Source organism: Parasteatoda tepidariorum, chromosome 1 (assembly GCF_043381705.1).
Source record: "Parasteatoda tepidariorum isolate YZ-2023 chromosome 1, CAS_Ptep_4.0, whole genome shotgun sequence".
NCBI classification, from domain to species: domain Eukaryota; kingdom Metazoa; phylum Arthropoda; class Arachnida; order Araneae; family Theridiidae; genus Parasteatoda; species Parasteatoda tepidariorum.
In genome coordinates this window covers 18,555,339-18,572,428 of record NC_092204.1, presented here as the reverse complement: position 1 = coordinate 18,572,428, position 17,090 = coordinate 18,555,339, and the positions used below count along the sequence as shown (strand labels likewise).

General features: G+C 31.4%; 1 protein-coding gene across 1 annotated transcript in view; it reads left to right on the top strand.

The window, feature by feature from the left end:
* The window catches only part of LOC107443515 (hypoxia-inducible factor 1-alpha), a 188,800-nt gene that overhangs the window by 75,855 nt on the left and 95,855 nt on the right, over positions 1-17,090 (top strand). Inside the window, exon 2 of the mRNA XM_071178536.1 lies at positions 4,041-4,089. The gene's annotated coding sequence lies outside the window, so the exon portion shown is untranslated. The remainder of the gene's footprint in view (positions 1-4,040; positions 4,090-17,090) is intronic.

Genomic DNA, 17,090 nt, shown 5'->3' with positions numbered 1-17,090 from the left:
AATTGAAGACAGAAGAAATGCATTTTACCTTAATACACACATCTGTAACAGTATCCGAAATCGGAAGTCATCAGTTGCAAGTTTGTTGATAATAGAAATTAAAAATTATTGAGGAATTTTTCTTCAAATGTTTGGCGTGTTCTGTTCCTGAAAGATTTACTAATATTCTGGACGGCAGAATTTTCTTCTAAATCCTTTTCCTTAGGGAAATTTTGTTTCTTATTTGCTGCTAAAAAATGGCGTCTGATTCTGTAAATGATTTTGATGGAACTAAATGAAAACGTGATAAATGAATGTCTGATATTTACAGGCTCCCGCTAGACGGCGTACTCGAGCGTTGCGATCGCGAATACCTTTACTACAATTGTTAATTTTGCGCTGATGACAACCAAAAGAATATAGAAATGAATGAGGGAAAACTGGATCCTACCACGTGATTTTCCAGCCAATAAAAATGCGCCGACAACAATGGAAAACGGAGTCAGACTTCTATGATTTTATGTTATATAAAGATACATAAATATAATAGCATGCTTATATGTGCATGGACATACATATATGTCATATTTTCTCAAATGATTAAAAACATATACAACAAATTCTATTTTACACACATACATATGAATTAAAATACAGGATTAATACATTTTGTTTTACTTATTTCTTTGAAAAACAAATCAATGAAATTAGATTAATTTGATTTAAAAGAAAGCTTAGGAATATAATTACAATTGAAATATTATTGAAAAGCAAATAATATTAATTTTTTTTTCTAACTATATATTTTCTTTAAAAGTTGTTTCATAGAATTTATAATTCCCGAAATGCATACTTCAAATTTACCAAAACGAGAATAGAAATGTATCATCATCAATCCACCGAAAAACTAATTAAAACAAACAAATCACACATTTCACAGATTTTTTTTCTTGATATTTTTGAAATGACGAAATCAAGTATGTTGAATTCACTTTAACTAAAGGTCAGCAAATCCTTCAGTGTTAAGTAACTAGCCCATTAATTAAAAAAAGAAATTGCACTGTAAAAAAGGGCAGTCTGAATTTATATTTTTCATTTCATTAAATACCTAATTTTATTAAAAAAAAGCTGATTTAAAACGTAATACATATTTGCATGCCGTCCTCTCTTTTAACCTATAGGGATCATTAATATAGTTGGTGTTATACTCTATTCTGTGCTGTTAAATTTGTGAAACTATTAAAAGTTTACGGTGATTTTGAAGGTACTAAACTCAGTGGCGCGACAGCCCATAGAAGGCCAAGGCCTACTGTGCCCATCTCAATTTTCTTGACTTTGGGCTCTGGGGTGCAGGAGCAAATGTTCCGGTCAGGTGGTCAGCCAAACGCGGAACCCCCAGTGTTTAGGTCCCAAGCATGCTTGGTACTCATTTATCGACCCACTGAAGCGATGAAAGTTTGAGTGAATCTTGCCCGACCCGAGGATCGAACCCAGGACCTGTGGCATGTGAGCGCGAAGTGCTACCACTCAGCCACCGGGCGTCTGATTTTGAAGATAAAGCTATAAAAATTCGTAGTTCGGAAAGTTGCTCTACTGTTTTTCTTCAGGATATCGATCTAAATTTTTAATGTATTTGCAAACTTATTTTATTTGCTAAAATCTTCTCTAATACTTTACAATACTTTAATGTTTCTCTAAACTTAAATATATGATTAATATTGTTTTAATGGTCTAAGGAATTATAATCTGAACGAAAAGGCTTTATGTCCATCTGATAATCTTGACCTATGATCATTACGTAATTAAAATAACTAAACACTAAATTTTCTTCTGATCTTAATTTCAAAGCAATAGCGCATTTCTAATTTTCAAATTTTGTACAGATTTGCATCAGATGAATTACTGTTTTTGCGACTATTAGATTTATTTTCAAGTTTATAAGTGTTTCAAATATATGGCAGCTTTTAAATTGCATTCCCAAAATTCATTTTTTAGTTTTATGAAACTAATTTAATTAGTTCACTTCATAATAAATTTTAATACTTTTTAAGTGGCTTCAAATTTTAATTTTTTTAATATAATTAAATCACATTTGTATTTAAGCTTTCAGTCATATTTAGTTATATTACGTGTTTATTTTAATGATTTCCACTGTTACTTTGTATAATGAAATAAATGAAAATTTGTTTTATAAAAAACTTTTGAATCATAGAAATTAAATTATAATGTTTATGAAATAAACATTATAATTTAAAATTTTTATATCTAATATCATTATAATCTAAATATTTTATATCCTTTTTACTATTTCTTTAATTAAAATCGTTATTGAAGTATAAATCTATTTTCACAATTTGTTTGTTAAAGTGCACTCATTATTTGTATTTGCTAACGAAAATGCATTCATTAGTGAGCTCATTTGCGAAAAATTATTAAAAAAATACATTTTTTTTTACATCGAAAAATCCGAAAAAATGTAAATCTAATTTATTTAGTTACTTTAAAATAATTAAGAATTAAATTTCATTTTAAAAAATTAGACTTCTTACATATTTTTAGACATGTTTTAAAAAAATAATCATAATTTTCCTATTTATAGTTTTTGCAACGCATGATTACGCAGCGAAAAAAAATCTTTTTTAACTTTATCATAAAGTATTCTTACTCAAAGACTAATCACCGCATCGGTAACATTTTGATATCAAAATTTTATTCAAGAACTTCTTTAGAAATATGCAAATCTTTATAGTTTTATGTTATAGCGTTTGAGTTACGACAGTGAGAGATGCAATCCAAACTGAATAACTTTTGTTTTACTGATCAGATTTTCATGCTACCTCAAAAACGCTAACTAATAAGTGCAAACCATAATTTAGCAATAGAATCAGTTACAAAAATGCACTTTCTGTGAATAAAATTTTATGAGTTTCTTCCCCCCCCCCCCCGAAAGTCTTGGATTTTTAATTATTAAAATATGGGAAGGGTAGCTGCTGTCTGGAAAAAAGTAGCCCTGATAGTTAAGTCAGTAGAGCGATTGAAAGTTTGGGTACCTAAATGTTAATTTCCCGTTTTATGTATTTTGCCATATTTAGATTATGAGTTTATTTAATGAATTTCAAATACATTTGATCTGATTGGAATAAAACTGTTTCCATAATTTTAAACTATGCAATTTTTATTAACAAATATAAAAATTAGGGTGAAATAGTGTTTGAGAAATAGAATTTCAAAGATATTGTTTTTTGGAAATTTTAAACCGATTTCGGTCATATTTTACATTTTGTCATCAAAAATTACATCATTTAAAATGGTGTGGAAAATTTTTTACCTTGTAATTTAATAATTTAACCCTTATTAAATAAAAAATATATATAATTGCTTTATAAAGAATGAACACGATATTATTTCATTAAGTTTATGTAAAGTGCATCCTGTAATGTAATTCAAGACAGTAAATAGAGTGCATATTAATTTTATTAATATGCACTCTTTTAATATTCACACTTTTTTTTCACGTTCACGCCGGGGTGACCCACCGGTGGGTCACGCTAGATTGTCTCACCTTGGCAGCGCACCGGAGTAAAAGCTGGTAACAATAAATTTCAATTTTTAGTTTTTTTCCGGGAATAATAAAAATCCATAACTACCAATTGTTTTTAACGGATGCAATTTTTATATTGAATTGCTTCTTCGCCGTGATAAATTTCCTTACAGTGAATTGTTATTGTTGAGAATCGATAAACTCCTCCCGAATATTATCTAATATTGAAATAGTTCTACCAGTATTTTCTCTTTTCCCGTGCCAGTATTTTCACTTTTCCCGTGCCAGTATTTTCACTTTTCCCGTGCCAGTATTTTCACTTTTCCCGGCGTGAACGTGTTAAACGAAAATATAGAATAAATCAGGTTTCCCCACTTCAATATCGCATTTAATTATCGCAATTCGCCTTAAATTAATTTTTGTTTTTTATTATTATTATCAATAAAAATGTTGAATAAGTTATCCATATATGTTCCCATTTTTAGTGCTTTTTTTTAATGAAAAATTTTCGTATTTACAGGTGAGTCTTTGCAATGGGATGCTTTATAAACTTGGTTGCTTCATAGAAGGTAAGTTGAATACTTATATATTAATTTTGTTTTTAGAGAGCAGTTTACTGAGCGTTTCATTGATAAAATCTCGGATAAATTGAGTGTAATCTACATAAATAGACCACTAATTAGATTTCCTTCCCTGTCTTATAGTCATCGTTTCATAAAGTAAGGGCTACTTTTATTAATTATTCAAAGCGAAATTGGTCGCCATTGGCTGAACAGTTTGATTTAAAAAAGCTGTGCTGCCTCCCGACATTGTTATAATTAGGGGAGAGTCGGGTAGCCCCGCCCACTTAAGGAGTATTGCTTATATTTCTGTATAATATTGAGTAATAATCAATATTTTTGTATGTTTCTATTGTTTTACCATCTAATTAAATAATACAAAAAGAATAAACTAAAAAAAGAATAGTTTAACTTAAAAAAATAGAAATTTAAAACAACATGTATTTCAGCTCTCTTCAAAATGTGTCGGGTAGCCCCGTCCAGTTACAAAAATTATGTTTTTTGACTGTTTTTTCAGGTGTAAAAGAAAGTGACCAATGTATTGACAAAAGATAAACCTCATTTATCATTTTTATCACAAAATTATTTTATTTATTACATATTTATATACTTTTAGTGAATTCTATCATTTAATAACAATCATTTAATAACAACAATATTTGTTGTTAAAAATGCATATAACATTCAAATTTGAAGCAATAAAATAATAATCTTTGCAACCGTACATTTATCGACGAAATAAAATTGGGCGGTGATACCCGACATTCATGTGAGCGGGGCTACCCGAAATCCAATTTCTTTGTAAATTTGTAATTACTCGAACAATTTTTCACATATAAACTTCTTTCTTCGAGCAAATTAAACTTAAAACTACATACTTTAATGCTGTATGTATAGAAAAAATTATTTTTTTCGTATTAAAATGAAGTTTAATCGACACATTCAACCAATTTTTCTTACTTTCATGAATTCTGTATTCAACATATTTTCAAAACTATTGTTTACCATGTTACTTGCTGCATAAATACTTGAAACTTTGAAAATAATCTTTTTTAATACAACAATTAATCTCCGATAGCCCATTGACTTGAAAAAATATTCTATACATATGAAATTGACTGTGGGCGGGGCTACCCGACTCTCCCCTAAATTTTTTTTTTTAATTTAATATCCCTATACTGAAAAAAAAGTTTCTGTAATTAATTTTTTTCCCACAGTCACATTCAAAAATAGAAAGAAATAAAAACTTTTCATCGAAATTTCATGTTTATTTCTGTAAAAAATTCTTTTTTGTCATAATTTTGAAATGTTAGTTGTTGAAATTCAAAGTTGATTTTGTAAAAAATCGACTGTGCAGAAACAATTTGCCAAAAATCGAAAAATTCGTCTTAAGACTATGCAGTTAGAAATTTTTTTTTTTTTTTTTTTTTTTTTTTAATGGGAAAAAAAGTCTTAATTGCTTTTTTCTTGAATGTTATGGATGCGCAGAATTAAAGCAGAATTAATTTTCTTGAATGTTATGGTTTTGGATGGCCAGAGTTAACGAAAAAAATCACCGAAATTTTTTATAATTAAAACACTAACCAAACATTAAAACTTTTAGACTCCTGGTACATTTTATATAGTCGCCATTTACCAGCATATTGAATTTCTTATCTGTAAATGCCGCCATTTTGGATTCAGAGACACGTGTCTTATTACATTATAAGTTATTTCGTTAAGAAATTTTCTTCAATATTTTTTATGAAAATTTAGAAGAAAAGTGATTTAGAAATATGTAATGCATATTTTTCACTACGATTGCTTTATAAATAGAACATTAATTAGTTCTTTCATTTTTTTTAAAATTCCTAATTTATTTTTTACTTTAATGAATTCCTTTTTTTTTCGTTTAATTAATATGCGAGTTTTTTGTAATTGACAACATGCACAAGCTACAAACACTCTTACTTTTTACTCTTAGCACTTTATTTTAATCCAACCGATTTTTTTTTAATTGGCGAAATTGTTGTTGGAAATCTCAATTATTGAGTGGAAATATTCTTATAAACAAACTCTAATTTAATGTGTCATATTTTATCATCGCGGATTTAATTAATTCACAATCATTTTTATTATTTATATATACTAGTAGTTTTCAATAATTAACATGTGTTTATTTTGTAGCATTCTCGCGAGCTTATTTACATACTTCGAACAAAATAGTACTGTTTAGTACTTCTAACACAATAGTAACTCGTTTCTTATACTATAATGAAAGTTGGAAAAATTATATCTCTGTTAGAAGGCTACTCAAAATGAGAAAAAGAAATTCTCATATATTGCTAAGTAGATATTGAATTCAGTGAAGAATGGTGGAATGAATGGAAGACCATTTTAATAACAATCAAATTTAATAATGATAGTGTTATATTGTTTTCGCTACCCAATAAGCCTTCCTTTCCAATCCAATGCCTGCCAAACCAAGTGATACATATTAATATTTATCATGCCTGCAGAGATGCCAACTGCTCCGGACACGCGAAAAAGAATTAAAAAAAACGGTAAATAACTACCAAGTAAATTTTGCAAATATTTGCCTATATTTGCTTGCTTTTTAAAAGGTATAGCATCACTTAAGTACTATAAAGTGGTAAATTATCTAAGCCTACGAATTATTTAGAAATTGTAGTGGATGAATATCTACTAAATTGAATTTATTAAACCAAGAATCACAATTGATAAACTGCCACTTTAAAATATATATTTGCTGTCCGGAGCAAGCTGGCATCTCTGTGCCTGATTATAACGCCCTCTGTTGGTCAGGCAAAAATTCAGAATAATAGAAAATACCCACTTTAATTTTTCTTATTCTAACAATCTGCTCCAATTGTGTGTGATTAGCAGTATTTTTAGTGGGCAGAACTGGAAAAGATTTAAGTTTTCGAACCGTTTCTCAAACTGATGGACAAAATTGGAAATTGAACAATATTCTCAAAGAAATTGTCTATAGCTAAAATTGTGATGCAAATGCGACACTGAAGTCTAACATGTAGGACCACCTTTAGCCCTCAAAACTGCAAGCACGCGCCGTAGCATTGATTCCACAAGGTGCTGTTAGATAGTCTGAGGTATCTGGTACCAAGCGCTCACCAACTGGTCCTGCAATTCCCTCACATTGCGAGGGGGTAGCGTGGCAGCACGAATTTGGTTTTCCAAGTAGGACCACAAATGCTTTATTGGATAAGGTCAGGTGAATTTGGGAGCCAAGACATGACTTGAAAGTCACTGGAATGTTCTTCGACGATTCGACCCTCATGACATGGTGCATTATTCTGTTGGTAAACACCATCCCCAGCAGGAAAAACTGTTGCCATGAATGGGTTAACCTGATGTGCAACTATGTTCAAGTAGCTTACAGACGTCTGGGATTGTTCTATGAGGATTATGGGTCCTAATATCAAATCACCCTTTGCCCGTTTAACCATTTGGAGAAAATTCAAAAAATCTTTCTACATTAGTTAACATAAATGTTAGTATCAAATCTTCTAACTAAAACAATACATTTTTTAAAAATAAAAACAGAAAATTATCAGAAAAGTTTAAAAATCATTCTACATTAGTTAACATAAATGTCAGTATCAAATCATCTAACTAAAACTATAGATTTTTCCAAAATAAAAACAGAAAATTATCAGAAAAGTTTAAAAATTGCTCTACACTAGTTAACATAAATGTCAGTATCAAATCTTCTAACTAAAACAATAAATTTCTTAAAAATAAAAACAGAAAATTAACAGAAAATTTTAAAAATCGTTCTACATTAGTTAACATAAATGTCAGTATCAAATCATCTAACTAAAACTATACACTTTTCAAAAATAAAAACAGAAAATTATCAGAAAAGTTTAAAAATTGCTCTACACTAGTTAATATAAATGTTAGTATCAAATCTTCTAACCGAAACAATAATTTCTTTTAATAAAAACAGAAAATTATCAGAAAAACTTTAAAAAAATGATATTTAAAATGTAATAAATTAAAAAACAATTCAATTTTTTTTTAAAGAAAANATATAATATAAGGGGGAAAAACCACAGTAGCCGCGCTATGGAAAGGTGGGGAAGATCTACTGCCGTTAACAAGGGAATCAGCATTCATATGAATAAAACAATATTCCAGGGCATAAAGATAAGCTGATGTGATTGGTGTCTAAATAATTTTCGCATCGTCAAAAAAAAAAAAAAAAAAAAAAAAAAAAAAAAAAAAAAAAAAANACAAAAAAAAAAAAAAAAAAATCATTAAGACACGGTTCCCAGCAGATCACTGAAGTCTAGCATCACTGGCTGCGGTCAGTGTGCGGTTGGGTGACCCACTTGGATCAGTCTGCGTAGGGGCCGAGGGTGTGCGGTATTGGTCCTCGTTAAACTGTGCTACCGCAAAGTGCTCGACTTCGCGCGCAGATCGTTGGGCTACCGAAGCGGAGGTGCCATCCCCTCTGCAGAGGATCAAAATTGTGATGGCATGTCTTCGGATCATCCTCAGGGATGTTTCCCAGACCTTCGCCAATAGCCCATTGTGCAGGTTTAGTGCGACGTAAATCAACAACAACAACAACAACATCGTAAAAAATGAATTTAAGTTGCTTAAAATAAAGTATTATTTCCGTTTCTTATTCATTTGAAACACCATTTTTTTATTTAAGTGCGGTCATCATATTTGTTTGGAAGTATCAAAAATTTCATTTTAAAATGTTATTTCACCTCCAAAAAAATTTTAATCTAATATTTAAAACATCAAGAAAATAAAATAAAAGTTGCTTTTTAGAACATTTAATTAAATTTGCTGGTATGGAATCTGTTATTTTAATAACTGCATTTAAAATTTTTTTACTATGTCTTTTGTTATTGTTAAAAATAATAAAACATAACTTAGTTCTTTGTCTTAAGTAAGTAAACGAATTTTTATTGGGTGACGCGGCGAAGAACATTTTAAGGGTACGTTTGACCAGAAGTAGGTTTTATCGCACCATTTTTAGGAACAGTTTTTGTGTAATTAAAATGTTCGATCCATATATAAAAAAAATAGTGCGTGGAGTCCTTTCGCGCGGAGGAAGTTGAACTTCGCAACCTGCGACTTTAATTGTAGAAGAATCAGCAGTCGTAGAAGGATCACTAGTTCTATTCAACGACTCTTTTTCCTGCTCCCCTCGCTTTCGTGCTCTGTAATCACGGTAATATTGTGCATTTTTCCCTCGTGGACCTCTTGAACTAGTGGAAGTGCTTGTGGTTGCCTCATTGTCTCGCCATGGAAAATATATTTGTATTAATAATGTATGTGAATGCGTCATAATGTAATTTCAGAAGAGAAAACCTACCAATTAATTGATATTCACAAGAGACGTACCTTGACGTAACCTTATAAATCCGTCGCATTGTCCGTGGACAATGTTTTCACTCATTTTTTACAATTGTTATCCACTAAATTTGAAAATAAAAAATACTACCCTATTAAATTGTATGTGTATCAAATCAAACTAAAAAAATATTTATAGAAAAACAATACTTTTTTGACTTTTATTATTTTTATGCTAGTGAGAACCCAAAACAATAAGGAAATGAATGAGGGAAAACTGGATCCTACCACGTGATTTCCCGGCCAATAAAAATATAGCGTTAAACGTTTAACGCAACCTTGTTGGAAGACGCATAAGAAGTATAACTTCAATTAGTTTTTTTTTCTAGGAAAGCTAATTTAATATTTTGAATCGGAATATGTTTCCCGAAGTTGTAGGCATATTTTAAGAAATTTTCTATGTTGTAACTCTCTATTACTTTTCTTAAATCTCACAGAAGTCTTAAAATTATATACGCCTGCAGTGTACTAATTAAAACTTTGGTATTTTGTGAACTGAGGTCACCTTCACTTGTTCCAAGACATAAATAAAAACTTGATACACTCTAAGATTAAATAAATAAAGACTTGAATAAGTAATGTAAGAAATTCAAGACTGTGAATAGACTGCAAATTATGAAGCTATCAGCTGCGACTTTAAAAATAGTTCTTTTCAAAACTTAGATGAGTTAAATTGTGTGATGTGTATAATCTAACTTTCTCAAGTGAATTCCATCATTAGAATTCAAACCTAAGTTTTGCTGTCGTAATTATTTTTCTGTGTTTTTTTTAAATTTCATTTAATATTACAAAACATTTTAAGATTAGAACTTATTTTTATTTATTGCAAAACTACATATACTTGTAAGCTAACCAGTTTTTTATTTTAATTTCTTTAGTTTCATTGTAAACATTATTCCGGGGTAACTGAAAAAAGGAACTATTTTAGATCTGACTTAAATGAATAATACAGTTTGTAAAGTAATAATTTATTGATGAATCACTCTTCCAATGAAAAGAGGACTACAGTTGGTGTCAAAAATTTAAGCACACAGTGAAATTCGATAATACTATGCGATTCTAAATATATGACGTAATAAAGAAAAATTCGTAAATTTTAACTGAAATTACTATATGTTATGAAGAAATGTTCGTTACTTAAAGCTGATTTTGGCATTTAATATTGTCATTTTTAAAAAACTTTGTTTAAAATGACTGTCTAAAAATTTAAGCACTTAATAAATTTCTTATTAAATACGAGATTGTTTGCATGAGGTAAAGCATTTTCTGCTGCAGGCAGATTTCTCATGGCAGACAGTATATTTCCATAATCATAAGAGCTTTGACACTCACAATTTCAAAAGCTGAAGAATTCGCAAAAAACTAAATTTTGCACAAAATCCACAAAAAAGAGTGTTTCTGAAATTTCTAGCAATTTTAATTACATCAAAGCAAGGTATTTATATGGAATGGAAAAGAAAGATTTTTGCCTGAAAATAGAGATGTGGACGAAGCAAATTTGGATATTAGTATCGAGGGAAAATGTGCCATTTCGCCAAATACACTGCCTACTAATGGTGCCTAAGGACACCATTTGTTGGCATTTAAAAAAAATTCGCCGCAAGCAGGGTCTTGAACCACATCATAAACTTCTTTAAATAAACTGGACAAAAATCGCATGTCGTAGGGCAACGAATGGGTATTTGTATAATGGTGATAGCAGTGATGAGAAAAAAAATTGGAGCTTAAAGGGTTAAATGCTGCTGACAGTTGGAACTCATTTCGGCATGACCTTTAAAAACTTTTATTTTCTTTCAATCAGGCAATAAGGAAGCAAAATCTCTAATGGTCTGGAAGGCATTTGGATGGAATGGGCAGGCATCAATACTTTTCCTTAGGGAGACAAATATTTGAAACGTACCAAGATAGACTGAGGAAACATATGCTCTATTTTCACGATCTCTCTTGAGGAACTGAATGCTCCGATACCATACTTCATGTTTGACAAAAATTTGCTTTCTCAACAAAATTTTCAGGTAATAGAGTAGCTTACCCTGAGACCGGACCTATATCGAACTGAGAACGTTACGTGAATTTTAACCCACCAAGTTTACAGAAACGGTGAACAATACAGCACAGCTGAAGAACTCCACGACACTGTTTCCTTGGGAAAATTTGCCACAGGCACGCCTATGGTAATATATGGTAACCTATAGCAAGTATAGAAACTTGTATAGCAAGATACCGTAAGCCTATGGAAATCATAGAAATTCATATGGCAAGACACCATAAGTCTATGGTAGCCATAGAATTTGTATGGTATTATATGGTACGGTAGAACACCATAGCTTTATGGTACGATTAAAGGGAAGTACCAAAGGTATGTGACACACTATACTTATGTGTCGCGTCATTCGTATGGAAGGGTGTACATGGTTGTTCAAGGAAGCAGACGTGTTTTGCTGCAACTCCAAGGATCCAAACCAATTTTTCGTTAACTAAACAAATCCATCAAAAATAGTAAGCACACCGGACAAAAAATTAGTCAGCCTTAGAGAAGTCTTGAAAAACATCATTTAATGACTTGTGAAACCGCCTCTAGATTACCGCCTGAATTCGGTTAGGTGTGAGTCCACAAGGTTTGCGGGCAAATCGAATCCAGTTTAAGATCCGCCAAGAAATCCGCCAAACTGCAAGTATTCTGATTTCGGCGTTCTACCCGTTGTTCCTACATATCCCACAAATTTTCATTGGGGTTCAGGTCAGGTGGTGTTGCTGTCCAGTCGAGATATAATTGAGTGTCTGAGTTAGGGGTGCACAACCTACGGCCCGCGGGCGAAATGCGGCCCATCGACTACTGAAGTGCGGCCCGCGAAAGCTTCTAAACACAGTGAATTTTTTTTTAAAAAATGGTAATTTTTAATCGCACTTTTAAGTCATCACGTTTTGACACAATCAATTTTAACAGATTCTTTAGTAAATGTACGTTTAACGCGCTTCCTTTAAGCCAATTTTATCGTAAATATAAATCATTTTTTAAACAGTTATTTCCGCTTTTCTACGAGATTTCGAAAATCCCGAATTTTTATTACGACGCGAGTTTCAGATCGCAAATTTAAATAATCACTTTTTGTGCACTTTATTTGTGACGATTTCATCTTAAATCTAAATGATTTTTTATCTTTTTTTCGCAATTCTTTCTTTTTTTTCAACAATTTTTTTCGTCAGTTATTGCTATGCTTTCCCACGTATTATAAAAAATTCCAATTATTCTATTACGACATGCAAATTTCAAATCATGCACTTGACACGCTTTATTCGTGCTGAGTTCAGCATAAATATATTTTCCCAAAATTATTTCTATACTTTTCCACATGATTTTGACGATCCCGTTATTTAACTATGATGTTATCACAACACGTTATTATTACACAATATGTTATCACAACACGTTAGTGATTATTTAATCGCGCAATCAAATAATCACTTTTTGATACGGTATTTCGGTACAGTTTTCAAATATTTCACAGTAGGTCAAATATTTCTTTTCTTCAATGTTTATTTATTTTGATAAATCTATTGTTCATATAATAAAAATAGAAGTTTTTTTTTGTAAAAAAAATTATATATATAAGTTTTTTTATTTTTGAATGTATTCTAATAATGGAACACTACTAAGTTATTGATATTACTAAGTTTATTGATAAAAAAAATGTAATACTAATGTTTAAATAGACATTACTACATTTGTCATTAACATTTCTAAATATATGTGCGGCCCTTCTTTAGCCAACCTGCTGTGCAAGTGGCCCTTCACTCAAAAAGGTTGTGCACCCCTAGTCTGAGTGTTCATAAAACCAGTCATATATTCTTCCAGCCCGATGAATTTTGCTGTTGTTATCTTGATATTATCTTGATAGGGTTATCGGCAGCATACACTTCATGGAGGCAACACCTGATCATTCAGAATGTTCAAATAAACACGTTGGTTCATGTTACTGGTCACCTCAGAGCCGGAGAGCAATCCATAATAAGAAAAAAAATATGTCAGACCCACCTCCGGCTGGAACCTGACACTGTCAGGATGAAATGCTTCATCCTTGTGGCCATTCTGGTGGCCAAGGCTTCATCTAGTCTTCGGTGCACTCGACCACGTACGTCATTGGAATAAAGGCAAAAAGAAAACCAACTTTCCGCGTCCGGTGACGTTAGCTCCATACTAGCCCACCGACGTCGCGCTGCTTTATGTGCCTGTGTGAGCAATGGCTTCTTGCAAAATGTTTGACTTCGAGTGTTCATTGCATGCAGCTCCTGTCGCAATGTTCTCTTACTAACAGGTTGGAATGGACCTTTATTCACTAACTGAAGCAATTCCTATCGAGTTTGGGCGACTTATCAATTTCGATTGACAAGTCGCCAAACTTAGTCGTTGGACTAATAATTACAACAGGGAGAACAAATTAAAAAGTGATTACATTAATTTCAAGATAAAAATAAAAAATAGAAAAAACGTGTTTAAAAAAATTTTGCAGATCACTGTGACACCAGCTTTCCAAATTTTAACTTAGTAGTTGCATTTCAGCGGACAGTAAATCGACCATCATGTTTTTTTTTCTTATAAGTTTAGCAGAAATTTTCGTACTAATGACCTATTAAATTATATGTGTATCAAAACAAACTAAAAAAATATTTATAGGAAAACCATACTTTTATTATTTTTATGCTAGTGAGAACCAAAACAATATGGAAATGAATGAGGGAAAACTGGATCCTACCACGTGATTTCCCGGCCAATAAAAATGTAGCGTTAAACATTTAACGCAACCTTGTTGGAAGTCGCATAAGAAGTATAACTTCAAAAAAAAAAAAGTACACGCTGTATTAAGTTCATAAAAAATGTGGCTCTTTTGGAATGCCAAATTTCAGCAACTCTGTATATTCATTTCCGAGACCGGTAGAGCGGCCCGATGGTATTTTGTCCATAAAGTTAAACGGTTAATAATTCTTAATAAATTATCGAATAATAATTTTGTATATTTCACTGTAATACCTGTATACTGTTTAACACACCTTAGTAATTTTCTAAGGTGTGTAAACCTAGCAATTTTATATTCCTTAATAAGTTTTTGTGCACCAAAACAAAATGTTACGTTAAGTTCAGCACCCAAACAGCTGTGCCTTTACAATTTTTTTAAAAATAGAGTGAGAATAAGTAAATAAATGAAATGGCTGAAGTTACATGCTTAGGCAAAATAGATACCGAGTTTAGTAACCTTATCTACTTTTAGTCAAAACACAATTTTTCACATCTGTTCCTGTTACTACTTTGCTGGTAGTAAAGGAGTACTGTTCCTGTTACTACTACTGACTGATACTAAAAAATAGTGTTCCTGTCACTAAAGGAGAATTCTATCTTCATAAAATCGTGTTATTTAGCATTACTGTAAAAATCAAATAAATAATTTCTTAATTTCTCCAATACTTACAAAAGATGAAAATGAAACTGATCTGATCTCATAAAGAACATGTCCAAATGTACGATTTTTTGGAGAATACATTGAATAAAGAAGAGACACATAATTGTTAGTGTTACATGCAGATAAATTAAACATTCATTTGTAAATACCGTTAAAATAATTATCCATTTTAACAAGCGACTAGGGACAGGACGATTCCATAATACAAGCGGACTTAGAAAATTTAGAAAGGGGAAAATGAGCTCGATATCGGGAAAACGTTGCTGGTGAGAGCTTTAGCTTAGCAAAATATCGCCTTATTTTAGAGCCAACATTGGAAGTCAAATTTTGGCGGGATTTTCTGAAACAAAACAAAAACTTAACTAGGGTCATCAAAAAAGAAAGAACTGATTATTAGGCTTTACAGAGAAGACAGTCAGATTTGATTTTTTTTTAATCTTCAAATAACGTTTTTGATGCAGAGAGGTACGTACCTCAGTACTGTTGACAATTATCGGTCGCTGTTCCAGCAATTCTGTACATGTTGGAGGAGCGTGAGGGGGGGGGGAGATCGTGAAAAGAATTCCGTGTATAAACCGGGCAGTGGCACTTGACCTTAAAAAAACATCAGTGTAGGGTATACCGGGCAGTGGCACTTAACTAGACCTTGTATATATTTCAGACATTTACCAAAAGTCTAGTCAACTAGACCTAGTGTCATGTCTCCATGTTGCGATGGCGCTGTCAGCAAATGTAGATGTTGTAAATAAAGATCGAGAGTTCGCACGTAGCGGCTGGAAAGAAGAGACGTTCTTTTTGTTGGTCTAATTATTTATTTGGACAGTATGATATCACACCTAGTATAAGTGCCACTGCCCGGTATACACTGATATTTTTTTAAGGTCAAGTACCATTGCCCGGTATAATTCTCACATTTCATACTTTGCCTAAAAACATCCAGTATTCTACACAATGCCGGCAACATACATATATTAAGATCTAACTAACTTTAAAGTAAAAAAAAAATTTAAAAACAAAAGCAAAACAGATAACAATAATAAAGACAAAGACATAACGAAAAAATTCAACAAATAACATATTTTATACGAGTTCGAAAATGACAGCAAACGTCGCAAAAAATAAACATCAAAACAAATGCGAACGGTGACGGTAAACCTTTGAAATTTAACCAATACGCCAAGGAAGCGAACAAAAAAAAACCCCAATATTCTCAGTGTAATTTCCCTCTTTCCCTATTTTCACTCTAAGTTTTTCTCTCTCTCTAAGTTTTTAGCATCATGGAATCGTCCTTCCCCTAGTCGCTTGTTCCATTTTATGCTTATGGCAGCCTATTACAATCTTCGTTATTATTTATATTAAATTGGGGACTTCCAAATCGAGAAGATGATCACTAATACGCGGCCTAAGACCTTGGCTCCAGCTTATCAAAATAAACAAGATGGCATGTTAAAATTGATCTAAGTTAATAGAATATTAATTAACGTGAAGTTAATTAAATACAAAACCGTTTCACACATCGAATTTGTTAAAATATAATCTTTTCTTGTCTACGTGCTTTACTTAACTTAGATTTATTATTTTTAATGTATTTTGTTGCAACCTTGATTATTTTTGTTTTGTACATTTGGCAACGTGGATCATAATTAATCTATTTATGTTCTACATCGTGTTGAGTAAGGAATGAGTAGTGAAATAATTTAAATATTTGTGAATGAATATGTCCCTTGAAAGAAAATTGATACTTATGCCTCTATCGCACGAGAGAAAAATATGTGCAACTGCAAGTGTAACTGCAAGTGTAAGTGCAACTGTAAGTGAAATTCCTCCGTTCGGAGTTGCCGAAAGGGTTGCTTAATTGCCTGAACGGTTGCATGAAATTGGGTTACCATATTTTGTCATTTATCTTTACTTTTGGCTCATATTTAATTTTATCATATGATTCTATTATATCATAGTTTCTCAACGATGTTCGTAAAGATGCTGTAGAATATTAATTGATTTTGATTTAATTTTTTACATTTGTATTTGTGTTAAGTCTTTTCTTCAGCAGGAAATTAAAATTCTGAAAACTTTATTTCCCCATTAGTGAAGTAGCATAGTATAAAAAGGATTATGATTTCTACCTCATAATATGAGATGAGACACTTTGTTAAACTCTGC